This window comes from Vigna radiata, unplaced genomic scaffold, assembly GCF_000741045.1.
Source record: "Vigna radiata var. radiata cultivar VC1973A unplaced genomic scaffold, Vradiata_ver6 scaffold_407, whole genome shotgun sequence".
In the NCBI taxonomy this organism is placed as follows: Eukaryota; Viridiplantae; Streptophyta; class Magnoliopsida; order Fabales; family Fabaceae; genus Vigna; species Vigna radiata.
The window spans coordinates 8,605-22,955 of NW_014541815.1; the positions used below are offsets into that span (position 1 = coordinate 8,605).

Below are 14,351 nucleotides of genomic sequence, written 5' to 3' on the forward strand. Positions count from 1 at the left end.
TATTAGAAATCTGCATATGCTAGAAGAGAATGTCGGTACTTTTTAAAATTAAGTATTGTTATAGTGTATTTCCATTTTAGAAGAGAATCTTGGTATTGTTATAGTGTATTTCCATTTTAGAAGAGAATCTTGGTACTTTTTAAAATTAAATTATTAAATGACATTACTTTTAGGAGGAGCTATCTGCAAAGTTGTTGGAATTTTTGGAGTCCCCACATGCTACAATTGACATTCTACTTGCTGATATAGAGCAGGTTTGTTCTTTATACATTGTTTTAGCCAATTAACCCTTATGCAAATTATATTTTGCATTGTTGTACTATGATTTCAGAAGCTGAACTATATTGAAACTGAAAGCATCTCTTAGACAGGTTGAATGTCTTAGTTTGAAATTGTTTTCTAGTTAAGTTTCCTAAAATTAACAAAAAATAATAATTACTAACACCTGTAAACAGCACTGTGATTAAATGCTTACTGAAATCCAATACTTATATTTTTGAACATTTTTTGCATAGCTGAATTTTATAGTGTATATATATATAAGAATACTAGATAGTAAACGGATATGATATTTATAGCATTTAATTTTTTCATAGTTTGCAATGGTGATTGTTGGCAGAGGGAATTTATTTGACAGAAGTTGATCCTATGTTGCCCTTATCTAATCAAATAAGGCTTGTTGTTGTTGTGGTAGTAGTAGTATTTTCACAAGATTTCCTTAGAATAATAGCATGTTTAACAACATTATTTTGGGTATCTACAGGGAATTTATTCATGAAATTTATGATGGTCAACTCTTTATAAAGTTGAAAAAAGGGTTCAATTTAACTGCCATGGATCTTTGGGTTGGTTATTTTATTTCTTTTAAATTACCGCCCTAATTATAGTTCTCCAATGATATGAAATGTGTACTACATTTTAGTTCGACTTGTATCTGACAGTCATCCCTATTGTTCNCAATTTTTTAGTTAATTCATACAACTGGCTATTGTTCTATAATTTCTATTAATTATTTATATTTGTTATTTTGGTGTCATCCAGGGAACAAGTGATCCATATGTTTTCAAACAACTGGATTCTCAGACGGCTAAAAGTGGTATCAAATGGGGGTGAGCATTTATCACATATCTGTTTTGTTCATTTCGGTGTTTTTTGTTTTCTTAGAGTTTGATTAATAAAGAATTGTATAGGTATTGGTATGAATCAGTTCTAGTTCGTCTATGGTAGTTAAGAGTGATTTTAGGAGGGTGTTTAGGAGAGTTTGGTTGAGAATGTATTTTGAATGTATCGCTTAGACATGAAGCACTGCTAGCTCTGTCCATTTTAGTTTGAAAAGAGTGATTTTTTCTTGTTTTGCTATAGATGTTAACAGGAGGTACCTTGCTGCTAAGGGATAAATATTTCATTGTTATATACTGTGTGAAAGACTTCGTTCCAACAAGTGTGGCTGCTATTTTAGCTGAAAGAGAGGAAATGACAAATCAAGTATAGGATGTTGAAGAGAAGTTCCAGTGCAGAGCAGTTGGTGCAATTCCATCAGGGTAAGGTGAAGCAACAGCACAGGCTNGGACTCTAGCAGAGTTCTACGAGGCCCAGGCTCGATGGGAAAGGAAATATCTCCTGTAGTAGACCTCACATGTAGGCATAAGCTACTGTTGTCAATGGCATAAACGATTTTTTGAACCACAGGTATGATCATCCTCTTTTGGTCGAGGCAAGGGAGAAAACGGAATGGGTTCTCCCAATTAGTGTACATGCTCNACCACCAAGAGCTCCTGCTTCTGCTTCTGCCACAAGAAGCGAAAAACTTTTCTCTTTGGATCCTATGTGGGTACACAATTGAAGGTACTATGAATCTCTGATTTACCTTGAATTNGCTCCATTAACTGTATATGTTAATCANTCTTGCATATGAAAATATGATATCAATTAATAAGAGTACCTCATATTATTATTTGGTTTTCCTCTTTTACATTATCTCTTACTATTGGTCAAACATAATTTCTTACATCATGATTAGTTTCACTAATTAAATAGGATTATGATTCGTGTAAATATAGGTTAATATGCTCAATTTTATACACCCGTAAATACTTTGTAATACATTACATAGAATCAAGTCAAACATCAATCTCTTGATATTTGATCTCTTTTCTTTTCTTCCCTCTATAACTAAAATCATACAGTTTGAATAACTANCTCTTGTACTATTGTTCAATACTTGAGTCTCTATTCTCCATTCCATTAAAATNCACTATATATACTTCTTTTTTTTATTTGGTTATCACTTGATTGCCATTAAGCTTGATATATATTCAGAAATGTTTCTGATATTGATCTGTTTTCTGCAGTTAAATTAAGATGAAGCTGAAATATGGTAACCGACCATTGTAGCCTTTTATACGCCTCAAGCTTCAATTCTTTAAATGTACAAAATTTTCACAAAATAACAGCCAGTGAAATGTCAGAATGATCATTTGTAGCATACCAGANTTCCANCAATTTNTCGTGGTTGGTTTANCTGAAATGTGNCAGAGGTCTTTTGAGTATAGTATTTCTTCTCATTTCATGTTTTTTTCATATTTGCCTTCAGTGCCAGGTGATTTATGTCCCATAGTTAATCCGGTTAATTAATTTGCTTTTATAATTTNTAACTCAAAAGGGGTTTTAGTAGATTGTTTGAATCATTGTTTTGTTGTGGTTACTAAATCATTAGTTAGGGATAGAAGGGTATAAATTGGTGCCTTAGAATTGTTGGTTTCAATCTCTTGGACTTATTGGATGAATAATGTTAAGTTTGCTTTGTACACTTATTTTTAACTTTTATATGTTTTGTATTTGTATTTGTTTTTGGTGATGTTAATGTATTTGTATTTGTTACATTAATTAAAAATTTAGATATTAGTATAATGTTTACATATAATATAAATATATGTCAATATTGTAAAGTGTTTGACATGATTTATTACGTAAAAATTATAATCACTTTGTGATTTTTAATGTATTTTTTTCACACTTTTATGTGGATATATATATATATATATATATATATATATATATATATATATATATATATATATATATATATATATATATATATTTTAATTTTCGTGTTTTCGTTTTTCCATTTGCAAATATATTTTCGTGTCAAACTTATTTCTCAAGCTTATTTCCTGCCATGGATCTGTGGGTTGGATTTTATTTCTTTTAAATTACCACCCTAATTATAGTTCTCCAATGATATGAAATGTGTACTACATTTTAGTTCGACTTGTATCTAACAGTCATCCCTGTTACCCCCAATTTTTTAGTTAATTCATACAACTGATTATTATTCTATAATTTCTATTAACTATTTATATATGTTATTTTGTGTCATCCAGGAAACAAGTGATCCATATGTTGTCATACAACTGGATTCTCATACGGCTAAAAGCGATATCAAATGGGGGTGAGCATTTATATCAATTTTGTTTTCTTCATTTCACTTATTCAAAGGCCATTATCTCATGGTCAAGAATCAATTATACAATTCTTAGTTTGTTTTGACTTTTCTTATAAAAATCTTTAATATTGTCCCTGGAAGCATTTCCCTAGGTTTGAAGTATTTTGTATAATCATTTTCTTTAAAATTTGTATATTGGCTAAATGGATAAAAGAATAACATGCAGGGACCATTTTTTTTAATTCATAAAATCCCACTGCGTACTTGTCTTCCATTTCCTTTGCTAGAATTTAATGTCTTAACTTCAGTTGTATCTTTGTATAATGTTTTCCAAATTACTAATACAAGTCATTAGATTGGTTCATTTATGTAAAATTAATTGATGGCAGGACAAAAAAAAGGCATCATTTAATATCAAGCAGCCTCCAAACCAATATTTACAGGTTAACAAGCATGATCACTCTTTCTCACTTACATTTATGGAGCATTATACATGAGCTTGGGGTAAGATTCTTCACAGGCTTTTGGGCTAATTATTAGGTTCATTACTAGTTTCGCAATCATGGAGAATTGCTTATCTGAGGTTCTTGAACAAACTTATAGACTATGTACTTTTAATGGTTGCATGGAACATAGTGAAGTGCCAAAGGTGGCTAAAAGACTAACAGGTGTATAATTATAATAACGTCTTTCTTTGAATTTCGTTATATTTATTTCTCTAGTTTTAATACTTAAAGGGAGAATGCCTTTCTAAAAATGAATGTNGATATTGGCTTGGGATGAATGTAATAGTTAGAATTTAATTGTTTAATAAGTCTTTATCCTAGCTTACAGTAGTTCCAAAAGTACTTTTTCATATATTATGTGTTTCTCTTAGCTACAAATTGATTTTCATCAATTTATTGAACATTGATTGTATCTTATACTCCTATTCATGACTTGGTAGTTAGTTCCTTTTACAAGAAATTATTTTTGTTTTTGTTGCTGTAAAGAAATTATATATAGTATGCTCTGTTTTGAAATTTTGGGTTTTTAATTGATTTCTCCTAAATCACATTTTAAATCATTAATACAATCCTAAGATTTCNTTTTAGTTTATTATCATTAAAACATGATCTTANAAGAGGGACTTGAATTGAACAATATTTTTAGTTATCAAAATCTCATTCAATGTCTTAGTTTATTATGTGTGGACCTCACTCAGCAAAGTCGTGTTTATATTTAAAAATGATGAACGTTTTAAGGCTGTTGAACGTGACAAAGATNGTTTATATTATGCAATTTTTGTATCCAGCACTACACTCGCGTNTGAAATTTGGGGCAATCTTTTTAAAGACACAGTTCATAATGAATTGAATGTAGGTCCATATCTTGTTTTCTTGCAATGTTGAATCTAATTTAAGTGTTACATGCTTTTGAATTATTGTTTATGCTCACCTGCTCCTCTTTATCCATTTGCAGTTGGAGGTGGCTTTAATTTGAAGAAATGGTAANTATTGGGCGCTGTAAATAAATATTGGGAGGCATCTAGATTAATTCATGGCTNAGGTATAAATTTTAAAATTATGCATCATATACTTTGACTTGATTTTTGCTATTAATGGAATCAAAAGGAGTTTCAAGTTCGTTTACCTTTCACTCAATTCAGTACTTTCTTTGCTTCCGAATGCATACTTGTTAGTTGTCACATTCATGTTGATGACCAATTTGTTTTCCCCTAATTCTATTACAACATTTTTGGCAAGAGACTATTATGATATTCTTGGTGTGAGTAAGAAAGCACGTTCTTCCGAAATAAAGAAAGCTTACTATGGGGTAAGTTTTCCCTTGTCATTGCCATTGTCAGTGAACTATTAATGGTTTCTAAATTTTTTCTGAGATTTGTGGTTCAATTTGATTGTTTTTTTTATCCCCTGATTCTAAGCCATCATATGTTAGAGAACTTCTAATGATTTTTAAAATTTTCTTTAAATATTTTATTTGTCCATATATATTGAAATGTGTTTTAACTCAATCTTTTTTTAATTTTTTAGGCGCAAGTGTCTACTTGGTCAGGAACTGTTACAAAATGTAGAAGTAATTCTTTGTATTTTTTCTTGTAGTGAAGGAATTGTGTTTTTTTCTTGTAGTGAAGGATAATTTATTTATTTATTTTTTTATAAAATCATACTTACATATGGATTTTTCCATATGTAATTATATTTTTAATTATATATGGATTTTACATACGGATTATCCGTATATAATTTACATACGGATTATCCGTATATAATTTACATACGGATTATCTGTATATAAATTACATAGGGATTATCCGTATATAAAATTAGCTAGGACAGTATTATATACGAATTCTTGTCCGTATGTAATCTGTATATAACTAAATATTATATACGGATTTTGGGCCTTATATACGGATTTGGGTCGTAGATAATTATGTTTTTTCTTGTAGTGTTTATTCTACTTCTTTATCAATGTTAATACCATTATCTAAATTACCCTAATCCCAATGTCTTAGTGAAAAGAGACTACTCCTAATTACTAGTTTACTATGTCTAGTCTCCCTAGCAATTGATCATACATTACATTAATTCGTACAAAAGCTTAAGGAAATTGGTCCTTCTATCCCTATGTCTAGGTAATATTGTTTCCGAGAAAATTTCCTCATGTTTAGACCTACTTATACGTGTCCATATAGATAGAATCAAAGATTATGCTAATGAATAATGTCTTGAACAAAGCACACAAATATAATGGAGGAAAAACTCTAACAATTGATATAAGAAAGCATATGAATAAAGCAAGAATTTCAATATATGAGAGTTTCAATAGAATTACATCGTTTCCCCAACAACTGTGGAGGTTTAGTTCACCATAATCATGGTGAAATTAGATGAAAATAATGGAAAGAATAAAAAGATAACCTTAGATTTTATAAGTTGGAGCTTTTGCATCCAAAATTCGCCTCCAAGGAGTGAAGAAGGTGTTTTTGCGTCCTTTTTGCCGAAAGATAGACCATCTAGGTCGTGCAAAACTATTTATAATTTCTTAAATCGAAGCAGAAACTGGCCTAGGCCCAATAGTACACCGCTCGACGGTGGCTTTACTAGCCGGCGGTGGCTTTACCGCCCGGCGGTAGGTGCGTGACTTAGGTTCACCCCTCAGCGCTGGCACTTAAGAGTTGGCCAGAGACTTCTCTGAAGAGTACACCGCCCAGCGATGATTTGGCTGCCGACGGTAGGGTCGACACTCCAATTCACCCCCCCCCCCCCACCGGTGGCGCTTGAGTGTCTGACAGAGAATCCCCTTACATGGTTGGCGTTGAGCGGTGGCTGCGATTCCTCTTTTCTTCACTTTTCCACCTTCTCTTAAGCTCCACTCTTGTCTTCTTCAACCACCTTCATTCAATTCCAGATAAAACCTACTAGATCATGGAAAAACCAAGCATAAAACCAAGAAAATCAACTTTGACTCTCTTATTCTCTAACTTAAGCAAAATTGCATGATTTCAAGCTAATTCTAAGTCATAAAGGGTATGTTTAATGTCAAATTTAAGTATGAAAATAACAGTTTTTGAACTGTTATCAACAATCCAAGAGAAATAGGTATTTTGGCCATTGGATTCAGGCCTATCTAGGTAAAAATGCCCATACAATAAGAATAAATAACACTTATTACGAAAAATATGATTTAAGTTTTCATTAATTATGCAATTAATACATGTTGACATGAGAAGCTGACTTGAACGTCATAATGTCTTCTGCGACCACAACCCACTTTCATCTTAAGGAGGACTAGTATCCAAAAGAAGGATGAATACTTTGAAAATCGAAGGTTATAGAAATGTTTGAAGTCTTTACAAAATACATTATCATTGACTCTATAAAAATATTAATTTTAATTATTTAGCTTAAATTGATTTGAATCTTAACTCTAATTTCATTCCAATTTTAATTAAAATTATCCTACTTTAATAAAAAAAAAATTTAAAAATTATGAACAAATAAAATGTTACCGACCACTTGTAGCTATGTGTGGCAAATCGCGATGTGTGATAACAACCTTTGACGGAAGTTGCAATGCCAAAAACAAAAAGTAAAACCCGAAAATATGAGTTCGAATTTTTTGAGAAAAATATTATTTTGATTATTATTTATAACAACCAATATAAAATTTAAACAAAAACGAAATTACATCTAATATCCTAAACTTTGTACAAATTACATTTAAAAAGTCCGTTAATAAAATATTTATTTTTTAATAAATAAAAAATCATAAACTTTTATTGTATGTTTATTATTGATGTAGAATAGTAATTGAGTACTTGTATATGTTTATTTTATAAAATAAACATGAGTGTCGGTGTTATGTTTCTTCACGACGAATTCATGTCCAGATATTTTAAGTTAGATATTCAACTTGTTATTTCCTGTGTTTCACGTGAAACAAAATTGATTATCTGAGTATTTTAATCTTCTAACAATTCTCACACTAATTAGTTCTTTGACCACCTCCTTAGTGGTGTAACTTTTTTATTAAGTACATTTGAAAATCAACTGTTTTTCTATTTAATTTAATTTTTTTTTTATTGAATTTCTTTTCATCTTAAGTTAATTTCAATCATTACACGTCACATAATTTCTTTCATTGATTTATTACTTTATAGAAATCGAAATCGATCAACCTCCTTTATCTTTCATTCTCATTGTTTTTTCATTTCTATATGAGAAACAAAGGAGAATTCCACAATTGATCTAAATAATAAACCTACCCAATTCAATCAATACTAATATGAGAATTATGTAAAAATTTTGTCTATGTTGACTTGAATGGATTTGGAGGAGAATAATGGAGAGGATTTGAAGGTAATTTTTTGTTATTGTTTATTTGAATAGATTTGGAGGTAAGTGAGAACAAATTTGAAAGTAAAATTTGTAAAAATTAGTGTAGGATTTAATTTATGCGACAGATTAAAAAAATTTATTTTCAAATTCACTTTCACTTACCTCCAAATCTATTCAAATAAACAACAAAAAGATTTATCATCAAATCCTCTCAATTACTCTCTCCCAAATCCACAATGAATAAGGCCTAAAACATTCTCACACTAGCAGTTTTGGTCCCTCACAAAATCTGACACATTAGTTCTTACAATTTTGTTTCATTAGGCAGGTTAATCCTTCGGTTATTAACATTAATTAACTCGTCCTATAATTGCCTTGCTACCATACTTTCTTTTTATTCTCCATAGTTAGCATGACTCTTGAATAACTATATTTGAGTAACAAAAGTAAAAACTAAAAGAAAGAATTAAATGATACATACTTTTTATCATCACTTCAATACTTTTTAAATTCTACTTTTATCTTTACTCGGCAACAATATTGATATACCAATAAAACTAAATTTATTCACTATACCCTATGGACCGGATGGAACATGCTAGACGTCCGGGCATGATCTCAGCATATAGAAGACCGGACGTGATGGACGATCCCACTAGCAGATAGCAACCTTCAAAGGGTTTTCACGAAAATCTGCATATTTGCTACTCCCTCTATTCTGCTACTGCTTCAGACCGGACGTGACGGACGATCCCACTAGCGGACGACGATATTTGTGATATTGCCACAAGGTGTTGGATTCGTTCCATAAACCGACCGTCCGAAACGATCGGAGCGACACGTGAGTCACTATTAAGATGGAGGTAACATTTAAATTAGATTAAGGTAAAACACGATAAGTAAGGATGGGCCAGGGATTGGGCTGTAATTAAGATCTAACTAATCACAGGCCCACGACAGAAACTATAAATATAGGTCAAAGATGAAAGGTAGTTGGTTACATTGAATGCTCATTTATTCTTACTAGTTACTTTCTCTCTCTATCTCTACCTTTTAACTGCCAACTGACTTGAGCGTAGGAGTGCCTTTAGCAGGTACCCGGTCGGTCTGGATAGGAGGAAGCTCAATATTGAACTAAAGATCTTTGAAGAAGCGACAGAAAGGGAGCTTGGAGCGACCGGACGATAGGAGAAATTGTGAAGAAAGAGTAGGACATGAATCCGACCGGAACATTCACTAAACTAAATATACAGATGAATTTTATAATATCAATCACTTATCAATTTGTCAATGAATAATATGTTTGTAAGATCTTTCACTAAATTAAAATTTGTATTACTACTATATACCTTTATTAGTAATGTATCTGACAATCAATTATGTTGATAAATTTTATTCGTAATTTATAATTTTTATGATGGAAAATTCGTCAATAAAATAAACAATATTTTTTTTGTCAAGCTTGATAAAATATTTTTTACAAAAAGAGAAGGGTGAAAAGAAGAGAAGAATAAGAGAATAAGAACAGAGGAGGAGAAGTCATAATTACTGACAATAGCGATGAAGGCACCACTATGATAGAGTCGCAACAATGACAACAATGACCATATTGACACTCAAAGTTTAAGAAGGAAGAGGAGGAGATGACCAATGCAATGCTGACAATTTCTGACAAACAATAGAGGCAAGATGGAAATGGAAGAGGAGAAAAAGGAAAAAGAATGAAAAGAAAAAAAATGAAAAAACTAAAAAGAGAGAAAGAAAAAGGAGAGTAAATTACAATACTTTATTGACATATTTTTGTTATTATCCACAAATTTGATTGGTTAATAATTTGAAGTATTATTTATATTAATTTATAAGTTTGTGATATTAATTGTTTATGAAGTGATTTGTCATTAAGATAAAATGTTTGTAATGCATTTATTAGTTTTATGAATTAATCTAGTTTTTTGCGTCTTAATTATTTAAACTTATCATTCTCATATTGGTATTAAAGGTTAATAATTAAAAAATAATCAACTAAATTTATATGCGAAAATATATTTATCTTAATTATATTTTTTAAATTTTATAAATTTTATTTTATATAACTTAAATATATAATAAATAAATACTTCCAAATATATAATCTGTATTGCATTTTATATAAATACTTCCAAATGCATTTTATATATATAATAAATTTATATGCATTTTATTTTATATAAATACTTCCAAATGCAATACAGATTATATATTTGGAAGTATTTATTTATTATATATTTAAGTTATATAAAATAAAATTTATTTCTCACATTTTGTAAGAACAAAAAAAAGAGTATTAGAGTTGACATGTGTTTGAAAATAATGAGAGTTAGTATTTTAATTTTAAAATAATTCAATAACATAAATAGAATTTCATAAATTTGTCTCGTTATCTAAAACACCAACCATCTCTTTAGAACTCTTTCTCTGAGTTCCCTTTCCCTTCTCTCTAACATTTCTTATTCCTGAATGATCTGTTTGACGATCAGGAAGTTCCTAGGAGATTACTGCAGTGCATTCTCCATCATCTACCGATCAATTTCTATTCTAGAGTAAGTAAGTTTCGACTTTTTTTCCATTAATTCTTAGTTTGAGGCTATGCATTGGGGATTCTTTCACATTTGTCATTTGGCTTCCTTTTCTATCTCTTTGTTAATCAAAGGTCCTAAGGATTTGCTTTGATCATGTTTTTGTGTTTTGTAGGCATTTATCTAGAGTTCCTTGAGCTCGAAACAAGGCTAGTGCATCGTGTAAAGCTTGGTAGTAATCTCTTTAAGGTAAGGGAAGCTAGTGTTTTATTTTAGTTAAATTATGAATTTCGAATTAATATTTGATAGTGTGTAAGACCAATACATGTTGAATGTTATTCTTGAAATTATTTGTATTATTATTGAGTGTGTTTGAATGAATATACTTAGTTGAATGATGTTAGTGTACATTAATGATATATGTAGGCTTGGTTATTGTCATGAATTATGTTATATTGAAATTTGTGGTGTCAAGTTGAGTGAAATGTTGAGGAGAAAGAATTATGTGGAGTTATAGGTCATTTTAGGATTAAAGGGGGGCGGGGGGTTGATATGTGGGTTTCAAAATTAAGGGTCTAAGAGGAGAGACAACAATTTAGGACAATTTGTAAGGTCATTTGAAACTTGTTGCCACTTTGAGTGGATAGAAATTTGATAGTGAATTAAATATGAGGTTATATATTGATTTAGGAGTGTTTTAAATTCTATTATAGAGGTTTTGTTAGTGAAATTCTAAAGAAATAGGTCTGGCCTGAAACAGAGAGTTTATGGTCTGGTGTTAGACCATTTCTAACTTGTTTGGACCATTAGTATGATAAACTTTTGCATGAGAATAGGTGGAAGTGAGTTTCGATGGGTTAGAGTACATAAATTTGATGAAGGGTATCCATTTTAAGGTAGAAAATGTGCATTAAGTGCTCTCCAGGTCTAGCACATCATATAAATTATTTATATAGGAATGAAGGGCATCCAAGGTTAGAAAGGAGTGATGCATGTGGTGAGAGTAGTAAGAGGTCCTAGACTAGGTGCCCCAGTATGATCTAAGATGCGGAACAGACCAACCTTGTGTGTGTGGTAGGATAAAACCCATTGGCAATGGCTCTGCATAGCAATAGAGGCCACCATAAGTGCATGACCCGCGATAGCTCAACATTCATACTATATATGGATGGTTAAGTCTAGGTTTATTTCATGATTATGATGTTTGGTTAACTCAATTAAATGCGTTATCTGATGATAACGGTTCAAAAACCGTTATTTTCATACTTAAATTTGACATTAAACACACCCTTTATGACTTAGAATTAGCTTGAAATCATGCAATTTTGCTTAAGTTAGAGAACAAGAGAGTAAAGGTTGGTTTTCTTGGTTTTATGCTTGGTTTTCCCATGATTTGGAAGGATTTATTAAGAATTGAATGATAGAGGTTGAAGAAGACAAGAGTTGGACTTAAGAGATTGTTGAAAAGTGAAGAAAAGAGGAATCAGAGCCACCGCTCAGCGCTATCTTGTTGGAAAACAGGTAGGCTTCTTTTTACACCAAAAAGAGGGGGGGGGGGGNAAATTGGTGGTTTATCAAAATCATAATCTTTTCGCAATCTTTAAATCAAAGTATGAAACTTTACAAACTTTCTTGAAATGCAATGAAAATTCGTGTGCAGCGGAAAAACGTAGTTGACTGCGCAAATAGGAAAGTCGACTGTTGTTGGGGCAAATCGGCAAGTGTACCGAGTCGCACAAGTAATATAAAATGGTAAGACCAAGTATCGTATCCCAGAGGACTCTCGGCGCTGAACAGTTGTGTGAAAACAGGACTAATTAAGACTGAAAATAAAAAACATCATGGATTTGGGATGCAAAAATAATAAAGAAAATAAAATGCAATTGATCAATGGCAAAAGAGCACAGAGATGAACGGAGGTTGATTTATATGAGATGGGTATGTTGTTGGGGTTAGATTTCACCAAGTTCCCTCTCATGTATATAAGAATTCTTCTTTATTCATTAATGCCAACGTCCCTCACTAAATCACTTAAACCCGATCCCTCGGTAAATAAGTCTATCCTTAATTACTAGTTCATACAATTCCTAGCATTCCTCGTACAAAGATGTGAAGATCAAGAGGTTAAGATGACTAAGACTCATACCCTCATCCCTGAGAAATATAACCCTTAGGAGTAATTCAACAAGGACCTGAATTGAAAGGAACCTTCCGACACTCATGCAACTCATAGATAATGCTATTGTATAAGCAAGAATAAAACAGATGAGTTACTCTAACAATTACTGAAAAAGCATATGAAATTAAGAATCAATTCAAATACATGAGAGTTTACAAGGTTGCATCATTCCCTAACAACAAATAGAAATTAGTTCCCCATAGACATGGGGGAACCCTATGAACAATGGAAGAAAGTAAGAGAGAATGGAAGACTAAGAATTGGATAAGAGTGTATTGTGTAACGCCCCGGCAACTTACAGGGACTGCTGACTGCCCCCACAGATCAACATGAGGTTTTCTAGTGTGCTTTGTCCTCACTCACACACTTTCCGAGAAAACTTCCCGGAAGGTCACCCATCCCATAATTACTCTAGGTTAAGCACGCTTAACCATGGAGTTCTTATGAGTTAGGCTACCGAAAAGNAAATGCATTTGTTGATATGAGTAGCCAAATCAATTCCTTTAAGCTATCCTTCAACCGTATAGTCTCATACCTATACAGTCTCTAGATCCCTCTCATTCCGGTGTATGTTCGATTCGTCCATGTTCCCCTTCCACTCGAAGCCTGCCAGGAGCCGCTCCTTGTTCGTGCCCCCTGCACCATGCTTCTTGCACCGGCGATCACTCCCCGTCCTCGTCAGTGCCCGGGTGTCACATATTGCTATGCTCTTCTCTATCAGGGATGCAAAACCTAGAGCCCTAAAGTCCTCTAAATAGTGTCAGACGCGTCCCAGAGTGCGACCCGGTCCAAAAGAATCAAAACAGAGCAGAAACAGGGCCCGATCCAAGTGAAATCTCGCCCAAGCGTCGCAGGAAGCTCGCCTGGGAAAGAATTGAGGGTCATGTAAGGCCTGGGCGTCAGATTTGGACGCCCACGCTACGAAGGTCCGTCGCCCGGGCGTCGGGGGCCACCACCGGGGCGACCAGCGTCGATTTTGCTCGCGCAGTTTTTGCTCATGGACGCTCGGGCTTCGTGTTTTCCCTCCTTTTTGACCCCTTCTGAGCTCTGTCTTCTTGGCTTTTTACTTCTTCTTCTAGTATTACTTCAATCTCTGTCAAAACAGGGGGACTTGGTCACAAAATCATTCAAATCAACCTCAACTCTCTTGTTCACACATTTTATTGAAAACTCATGAGTCCAAGCAAGTTTCTAAGTGAAAAAGGATGCTTTTGGTATCAGAATCACATAACAAATAACGGTGTTTTAAACCGTTATCACAACCCCAAACTTATAACTTTGCTTGTCCTCAAGCAAACAATTGTAACTCAGCTTTTCAGAACAATCAC

General features: G+C 32.5%; 2 long non-coding RNA genes across 6 annotated transcripts in view; both read left to right on the forward strand.

Moving 5' to 3' along the window:
* LOC106778359 overlaps window positions 1-2,909 on the forward strand; it is a 4,933-nt gene extending 2,024 nt beyond the window's left edge. For 3 of the 4 annotated variants that reach the window (XR_001377043.2, XR_001377042.2, XR_001377044.2), the window contains 3 exons: window positions 174-254; window positions 1,363-1,845; window positions 2,352-2,907. This is a non-coding gene — a long non-coding RNA (uncharacterized LOC106778359). Of the gene's footprint in view, window positions 1-173; window positions 255-1,362; window positions 1,846-2,351 lie in introns of all 4 variants that reach the window. The other variant, XR_002666171.1, reaches the window with a different exon arrangement.
* Window positions 2,910-3,093: 184 nt separating this feature from the next.
* Window positions 3,094-5,410, forward strand: LOC111240671. Of its 2 annotated transcripts, XR_002666173.1 has the most exons (4): window positions 3,094-3,451; window positions 3,835-4,113; window positions 4,740-4,803; window positions 4,907-4,917. It is a non-coding gene; the product is annotated as an uncharacterized LOC111240671 (long non-coding RNA). The 2 variants fall into 2 exon arrangements; XR_002666172.1 differs by lacking the exon at window positions 4,740-4,803 and having other exon boundaries at window positions 3,835-3,949; window positions 4,907-5,410.
* Window positions 5,411-14,351: the final 8,941 nt, after the last annotated feature.